The sequence below is a fragment of the Macrobrachium nipponense genome, chromosome 36, assembly GCF_015104395.2.
Source record: "Macrobrachium nipponense isolate FS-2020 chromosome 36, ASM1510439v2, whole genome shotgun sequence".
Taxonomy (NCBI): Eukaryota; Metazoa; Arthropoda; class Malacostraca; order Decapoda; family Palaemonidae; genus Macrobrachium; species Macrobrachium nipponense.
In genome coordinates, this window is record NC_087220.1 from 63,334,482 (window position 1) to 63,344,481 (window position 10,000).

The following is a 10,000-nucleotide window of genomic DNA, read 5'->3' on the forward strand; positions in this document are numbered from 1 at the left end:
GGAAAAACTAGAGGCTCCAGGACTCATGCAGAAGAGTGTGATCCTAGAAACGGCGCAACTAGTAAGAAAAGTGATGGACTCCTAAGGAGGCAGGATGCAACCCGGAACCCCACACTATAAATACCACCCAGTCGAATTAGAGGACTGTGATAGACAAAAAATAAATAAATAAAAATAAAAAATATATAATAAACAACCCAATTCTATCACAAACAACACACAAATGTCCAACTTCACATCAGCATATAATAACTACGAAAAAAAATTAAATAAAAAAAAAACTAGTTTCCGTTACTAACCATGAAGTATTATTATACTCCGCTCTCTCAACAGGTTTCCACACTTTTTATTCGGCGACGAACCTAAGAACTTTACACTCTACTTACCTCTACTTATTGTCGTCAGCAACGGCTACGAACTCTAAATAATACATACGGTTTGTTGTCGTTCAAGAGAGATGTATGTTAAGAGAGTATGCATACGTATATGTATATGTGGGTGTTTATACATGTATGACTCTTCGTGTATTTAGGTATGTATACGTACGTACGTACTTACATACATTATATGTGCGTATATATGTGTGAGTACCTGTTTTAACGCATATTCTCTCTCTCTCTCTCTCTCTCTCTCTCTCTCTCTCTCTCTCTCTCTCTCTCTCTCTCTCTCTTAAATAGACCAGATTAATTAAAACAAACACAGAGGGCTGATTAACTAAAGCAAAAATAGGCTGCAATTATTATTATTATTATTATTATTATTATTATTATTATTATTATTATTATGCAAAAGATGACAAGTAACTATCGCAATTATGAATGAATGAAACAAAACGCGGGGTCGGAGGGTCCTAACCCCACTATAATTACATAGACAAATAAACAGTCACAAAAACAAACAAAAACAGAATCACCAACAGCACATGTCAGAAGGCGTGACTTCCTTGAGGATAACTTGAAGATGGAAGGCTTCCCTTACCAAGTGCAAAGACACTACGGGACGAATACAAAAAATTACGTAATACGACGATTACAGGAGACATGGCTGATAACTTTCTTACTGACTTATTACAATATCTGTTGATACCATTAATTCAACTAATTCCTCAATGGTCTTCAATATTCTCTATTTTATCTGTGATTATATTAAGCATCTTTCCTATGTTTCTGATTACCATCTTCATCTAGGCATACAGATAAAATTCTTCAATATTATCTAGGCATACAGATACAATTCAATAGTATTTATTTTATCTGCAAGTGCATCAGTCACCTTTCTTATACCCATGATTACCTTCTACATCTAGGCACACGGATGCTATTCAAACAGGATTGTCATTTCCTATGTTGACGATTACATTCTTCATCCAGGCACAAAGATACAATTCTTCAATATCATCTAACTTGTCTGCGAGTATTATAGTCTTCTTTACTTTGTTTTGATTAATATTATCTGCGAGTCTTTCAGTCATCTTTCCTATGTTTAAAATTATCTTCTTCATCCAGGCATAGTAGATATTACCCATAAAGGCTTGTTAGTGTTAGATTCGTATACAAAAACATAACGCTTACTGTTCGCAAACTGTCGGTCAAAACAGCAATGTAACTAGGTGTTTTTTTTTTTTTTTTTTTAAGGTGGGAGGGTGACGTCATTTCCTGTTATTTACACGTGACGTCACGTCCAATTCGGTGTGAATAACTTATACTCGAATGTAAATATAAAAAGTATAAGACTTACAATATAAAAAAAATAAGTCTTATGACTTACTACATTATTAACGCCTTATCTCAGAATTTATCTAAAAAATATAATAGGCCTTACCTTAAAACTTATATGATTAAAAGAAATATTTAAATTCATAGAAAAAAAGATATTCAAATTGATGCAAATCCCGACTGACTTACCAAGACATATCTGAACTGGAAGCGCGCCTCCAGCATCTTGAATTTCCTCTGTCCGTTCCCTATGATGACGTCTGCGGGCGCCGGAGGGCGTCCTTCGCACACCCACGGTAGAAAGGGTCCTGAAGGAGTCCCCCTTTTAACCAAGGAGGCGCGGGGCGTGGGCGAGGACGTCGAATACAGACGCCCAATTGTTGCAAATGTTTTCGAAATGTCACTTTCTTTGGTTATACGTCAGAAATTCCGTTCTCGTAATCAATCAACCCTTCCATCGTTAATTATTTTATTAAGGACGTTTAACAAATAACAACAAGTTCCTGAAGGATCGTAAATTGGCCATGGGAGTTTATAAGATCGCGTGGCAATGAGTCACAATAAGAGCACAGACCGAATTCGGTGCCTTGCAGGTTTGCGATATCATGAAAGTATTGTCTACAAGAACGCCCCTTCAGGTAAGGGTAGATTGACTGATAGAATCCCCTTCCTCTGTCGTTACACCAATAACAACGACGGGGAAGGCCTCAGACGCCGCTTTCCTCACCGATACCACCCCAGGCACTGGAGCACGCCTCAGTGCCAGCCACCTTCAGGTAGTGGCACTCTCCCTATACGGTGCCACGAGAGACGAAGCCTTGTAAGTGAGGGCCTTATAGACAACCTACTGCCAGACAGCTTCTTGGAGATGGGACTTAGGTCTTCAGAAACTTATTCGGTCGGAAAGTAAGCTCTCTTTGGAAGCCTGGCGCGCTTGCTTTTGTTCGGTTGGTCGGTATGTAAGCTTTGGCGTAATACAGCAATGGACGCGGTTATCTAAGAGGGCGATTTAGTGGTTACCTATTTTCATATTCTAGTTTTCGCAAGTAATCGATTATTTTGTATGTAAACACAATCATATCACGTTCATTGTCAGGAAAACAAGCTGAAATGTATATCATTCCAGGCACTCACTGTTCAACAGAAAATTCTACAGATCATCTTAAGAGTTTCGTAGTCAAGAAGTACGCAAACCTTTTTTTTTTTTTTTTTTTTGTAGGGTACTCAAGAACTCTTGAAGCCACTTTACAGAGCTGTCCTCTTGTAAGTATTCCCTAAGCATTCATTGAGTTTTCCAGGCTCTTCAAGACTAAACAGTCAAGTACTCAAAGGCCTCACAACATGTCGCTCAAAACCGCAATGACAGAATCCCTCAATTCGACGCTCCTAATATCTCTGTAACTGTCGCAGCCTTAAAATGATTACTCCGTCAACTTGCCACTTTCTTTTACGGTATGAACGATGCAGTAACCTTCACATTGAGCCAACTGATGCCAGACATAGGTGAGATGTCTATGGTGGCCATTAACACTGATTAGACTGCCTGTGATATAGAATAAATGTATACCCGTCTGTATAAAATTTGAATTGAAAATGGTCAAATTCCATATATTATTTTAATAATAATTATATTATTATTATTATTATTATATTATTATTATCATTATTATTATTTTATCAATCACACCGTTAAGGAGAATCAAGCCAGTTTTATATATATATATATATATATATATATATATATATATATATATATATATATATATATATTGAATCCAATGGGGATTTCATCACCATTATTATTATTATTATTATTATTCATTATTATTATTATTTATTATTATTATTATTATCATCACTAGCCAAATTCAGACGAACCGGTACACCACATCAGCTGATATCAAACCCCCAATCTTGGTATATGTACGAGATGAACGAACTGAATTGCTGTTAGCTCCAACATGGATCCAATATATAAGTAGCGCGAATTCGAACTCGTTCGTAACCCGTTTATGATGACTCGAGCGGAGGCAATCCAATCTTACGACTGGATTCATCACTTACGACAGCGATAAAATTCGTAGACTGTAATGCTGAATTTTGTTCAAATAATAATAATAATAATAATAATAATAATAATAATAATAATAAATTGCTATTGCTATGTAAAATATACAAGTACATAGTTTACTACATAATTGTGGATTTTTATTACACATTTCCACGAGATTGTGAATTTCTTACCAATAACAATAATAATAATCTTACTCATTTATAATGTAAAAATCTGAGCGAATGCATATATTCGTGAGAGAGAGAGAGAGAGAGAGAGAGAGAGAGAGAGAGAGAGAGAGAGAGAGAGAGAGAGAGAATTTCTTTTACTTCTTGATAATTACCTTAAATGGTGTCTTTAAGTTGATGGTTACCAATACTTTGACGTACAAAGTAAATATATAAAAAATAAACAAAGCACTGATGTCTAAATAACAGTTCACGTCTCTGGCTAAGTTCTATAAACAAACGAGCAAACAAACAAACAAACAAACAAGAGCAACGACAAAGAAACGTCGGTCACGCGCAGGCGACGAAACAGTCCCCGAACCGAGCCGCCTGTTAGGCCTGACGCTCGCTAAGACATGGGACACGAACGTTTACTCAAGCAAGGCACTCCAGAACATGAAGAGAAAACATTTACCGAGCAACGTTCGCTCTACGACTGACTGGGACGTGGGAAGCTCTCGGGGTCAAACGGTGAATGGGGACGAGCTTAAGCTATCGAGGTCACGTGATAAACATCAGTCTAACAGGTTAATAACATTCCAATGTTCGGGATTAAACGGTGACCGAGTCGAGTTAAGTTATCGGGGTCACGTGACAAATATTGGGGGAACAGGTTAATAACATTCCAATATTCGGGGTCAAACTGTGATGACTTGGATGAGTTAATTTGTCGGGGTCACGTGACAAACACTGGCGGGGGGGGGGGGGGGGGGGGGGCGGCTGTTAATATCATTGCAATATTCGGGGTCAAACGGTGACTGAGTCCAGTTAAATTATCGGGATCAAGTGGGGAGGGGGGCAGATTAATAACATTCCAATAATCGGGGTCAAACTTTGATGACTTGGATGAATTAATTTATCGGAGTCACGTGACAAACATCAGTGTAACAGGTTAAGAACATTCCAATACAGTATCCGGGGTCAAACTGTGACTGGGTCGAGTTAAGCTATCGGGGTCACGTGACAAACATCAGTGTGACAGGTAAATGATGACATTCCGATGCTACGTGACCCTCCGTTGAACAATGGCTACGTCTGTCTTAACCTAATTATTTGGGAGTCAATATTTTCCTGCTGAGGAACAAAGAGGGTACGGGTAACCCAACCCCCTTTTCCAGACCAGGCCCGAAACTCGTCTGAAAGAAGCTGACCTCATATGAAATTGCCTTTTACTTATTTTATTAAAATTGCCATGAACAGTGCCCAAATACGCCTTAATTACCATTGGATGGTACGTCCAATATCACGACCTTTTATCTTGTCAATGTATGATGAAATCAAGAAAAGAGACCAGGGAATAAAATAAGGAATTAAACCCCAAAAGAATTGATAATCCATCTTTGTTAAGTTCTGAGTTATATTTTGCGCGGATTTTTCCTAAATAGTATAGGTATACTATCTTAGTTTAAGCAGACCACTGAGCTGATAAACAGCTCTCCTAGGCCTGGCCCGAAGAATTAGATATTTTGATGTGGCTAGGAACCACCAATTGGTTACCTAGCAACGGGACCCACAGCTCACTGTGGGATCCGAACATAATATCGAGAAATTAATTACTAGTAACCAGAAAAAAAATGCCTCTGATTCCACGCTGGCAGAGCGGGGAGGCGAACTTGGGTCTACCGAGCACGTAGGAGAGCACGTAAACCACTCATCCAACGAGGAACTTTTTCTAGATAGTGACCCACAAAAGGTTTTTATCCTGGTATGTATCTACCTTTGCAAAGGCGTGTTTATTATAAGCCCGTTTGGGGATGGCCGTAAAAACGTAAACAAAACAATGTAAATTTCATAAAGATAATGAATGACCCCAAAGTATCTAGGAATCAAGGTCTAGAGAACATAGGGCTATACTCTCAAGACCTTACTAGGAAACATCCTTTCGCGCGATCAAGACGAATGTTTTAACCACAAATGAAAAATGGACAAAGTGGCTGTATAGTGGCCTGTGTAAAATCTCCAGCATTCCCGTTGAGAGTAGAAATAACAAACTTCTGGACTTCTTTCAAACAGTTTTTTCAACCTCCATTCAAATATAAAAGTCTCGAAAAAAAGTAATCAGTTTGTAAAAATTATACAGTGAACCATTCGGGAAAAACGAAGGTTAAAAACGAATAACTAAAAATACAAGAAAAAGAAAATATATGAAAAGGGACCAAATTGAGTAAAATAAAAAAAATGTTAAAAAGATAAAGTAAGAGAGAGAGAAAAAATAATTATTAAAGGTTAAAAATGAATAATGAAAATACAAGAAATATATAAAATGATATATTAAAAAATGCCCCAATATTAGTAAAAAAGATTAAAGTAAGGAAAAAAAAAAAACCATAAATACATGATAAAAATTACCAAAGGAGTCATAAATAATAAAATACAGACACGACCAAAATACGGTATAGAGTTAAGCAAGACGTTTCCATGCAAGCAATGTCTCCAGGCTTGCATTCATCATTGAATTGCAAGCAGACAATGACAAGCACAACTGGTAAATGCAATGACATCGTCATAATGCACATCACTGCAATTGCATACCAGCTGCATCCCCGAATTGCAAGAGGGGTGCATCAATGCATGCAGTCATGCAACAATCAAGCAACAAATTGCCAGAGACGTCAACGAGACTGGCATGAAATTGAATGCCGTGGAATTCTGACACTGATTGATGAGGATACCTGAGGTAGTTCTAATTAAGGGTCATTGCAGGTGAGAAAACACATGATATAATGGGTAAGTTATTAACTAAATTATTTACAGGTGTATTTTATGCGGCTTACCCAACACTGATAAATACATCATAGCTTTTTATAGTTATATAATATATATATATATATATATATACTATATATATATATATATATATATATAATATATATATATATATCTCTTCTTTGTAGAAGGTGGCTACAGAAGCTCAAATAAACTCTCTTTCTCTCTCATTAGATTTATATATATATATATATAATATTATATTATATATATATATATATATATATAATTATATATATATATGTATATATTTTAACAATAATCTGTAATAAACTCTCAAACAGACCAGCATGAAGAGTATATCATAATAATAAACCAATGCAGGTACAAATACCCACGAAGGCTGGATAGAACTTACGCAAAATCGGTCGATTCTATTACATAACGTTACATAACAAACTCACGTTCGTTTCTTTCACAACGAAAAAGAAAAAAAACCTCGGCAATATTGACCTTGACTGATGTTACGCCAATATATATGGGAAAGGTCAACCACGACTAAACACGACCTTTTTATTACCAAAGGTAACCTCGTTTGAAATGGTTGCAGACATAGGAATAGAGTGGGGGTTGTAGGGAGGGTGGGTGACTTCAACGCAAGCTTCGGCAAAATAGTTATCCATCTCGTGTAACTGGCGGCCGATACCTGAAACCAGCGGTGGTGCGATTTCATTTCTCTCTATTTATGTCTCTCTTAACTGTAACATACAGCTTTCTGTACGTAAGATTGTGCTTGTATCTTTTCTCTAATACACTGGAGGGGTTAAATAGCTGTTAATGAGTCTCCTTCGTATAGTTTTTACGTATGAAATAGCTAGTGATGTAGCAGTTTTCTGCACACGGTATTCATCCCCGACTCAGCATTTAGATTACAACTGCGGCAGCGACTGGAATCACAAACATTTGGGAGATAAAGCTTAATATGAAAGACACAAAGTAACGAGAGAGAGAGAGAGAGAGAGAGAGAGAGAGAGAGAGAGAGAGAGAGAGAGAGAGAGAGAGAGATTTCCTGAGCACCCATTATTCCACGTGATATAAATCACAGGTAAATTTAGACTTCAAAGAGGAAATTGTCACACGAAACTACCGTACCGCAATGTGCGAGTCTGCATGTGTCACCTCCTTCTATTATCTCTCTCTCTCTCTCTCTCTCTCTCTCTCTCTCTCTCTCTCTCTCTCTCTCTCTCTCTCTCGATTAATATATAAGGCGTTAAGTATTCTGCAATTAATTTTTGTTCTATCACGGTATTTACTGAACACTTAAACCTCATAACAGGGCAAAGTACAATAAGTGAAATTTCTCTCTCTCTCAAGTTAACGGAAGGCGTTAAGTATTCTGCAATTAACTATTTTTTCTATTCACGGTATTTACTGAACATTTAAACCTCTTCAAAGCTCATAACAGGGCAAAGTACATTACGTGAAATCTCTCTCTCTCTCTCTCTCTCTCTCTCTCTCTCTCTCTCTCTCTCTCTCTCTCTCTCTCACGATTATGGAAGGCATTATGTATTCTGCAATTACTTTTTTTTTCTATCACGGTATTTACTGAACACTTATACCTCATAAGAGGGCAAAGTACAACACGTGAAATTTCTCTCTCTCTCTCTCTCTCTCTCTCTCTCTCTCTCTCTCTCTCTCTCTCTCTCTCTCTCTCTTATTCTGGCGTAAAATCCAGGAACTGAAGTCTTCTTTTACCGGTCATTTCCATGCAATAAATCTAAGAACCAAGGGAACAATAAATGTACGTATCAATTTCCTCAAGCCCAGTGATATTATCGTCAGCTCTTGGGATCTCATGCTGTATTGCAATACACAGGAAATTCCTGTCCTCGTCTTTATCCTTAATTTCCCTTCTGATCAATACCTCCACAAACCCGTGACAGAAGATTATTTCCCAATGATCGTTCGTTATTTTTAAAAAAAAGAAGAAAACCAGATCGAACCAGTTTACTCAGCGAGCCCAGAGAAATCTTTATCTTGTTTACCAAGGACTGTTCTTTGCGACAGATTCTTAAGATTTTTATTTATTATTATTATTCCCAGAAGCCAATAGGGCTATCAACCGAATGCCCTGATCTAGCTCTGATCTGAAGAGGAAAAGGAAGTGACAAGCTTGCTTCGTGTAGAATAGGCTATACGAGCTTGGGAAAACGGGAGAGGGTGGTGTGTTTCCGAGGCTTGGCAGTAGAGGAAAAGAATGCCAATGAACGGGCTTAATGTCTCTAGAAAAAACTCTGGAAAGGGAAGAAGAAATAGAGAGAGATGATAAAAGAATTGTGGATTAGTCCTCCTCTCACAGCGATGCGTAGGTTTGCTTAGTTCTTCACAATGACCAACGAATCCCTCGTCACTACTTTCAGAGAGGAAATATGTTCGTATACCTACAAAAATATACGCGTCAAAGCGTACTGTTAACGAGAGAGAGAGAGACACTGGCATAAACCTGAAACCTCATACTCGCATTAATAGAAAGGTTATGTTAAATGGCACAGCTGTCTCTGAAATGGTGGCACGGTGCCCCTTCCTCCCCTACCCCTCCCCTCCCCTTCCCTCCCCCCCACCAGAAGGCGCATTACACCATTCCCCCTACCCCCCGTCATTCACCGCAGACAACACTTGACACTTACTCCCAAATGACGTAAGTGCGGGAGGCGCCTCAAAACCCGCGAGTTAAGAGCACGGTGAATGGACAAAAAAAAAAAAAAAAAAAAAAAACAAAAAAACTTCGCAGTCAAGCAGCGGAAAGCGCTTGAAAGTCGAGGATTTCGGGTGTGAAAGCAAGCACTCAGGGTGCGAAGGGGCCCCGGAACTTGAAATGCAAGTTGAAAGTTGCGGTGGTGAAATGTTAACAGTTTCAACGGGAAAAGTTTCACGAGGGGAAACCTTATATTTAAATGACGGAGGGGAATTGAGCGAGAATGTTCCGACTTTGCGTGAATCTATGTATTACAAGTGACACATTGAAGCATATTTAAGTGGAAAGCGTCACAATCAAGTCAAACGTGATCGTTAAAGAAAACCTAAATGAAGGCTAAACCTTTCCATACCATCAAAACTTCACAGAAACCAATTAAATATTTATATGATAATGATTCTGAATTAATATTGAGCTTGGAAAATGCTTACATATTTAAGTAACAACTGTAAAAAAAAAAATCTGTTTCACATAATCCTGAGCTCGGAAAATGTTTATATATTTAAATGTTCAAGTGACAACTGAAAAAAAAAAGTGAGTTTCA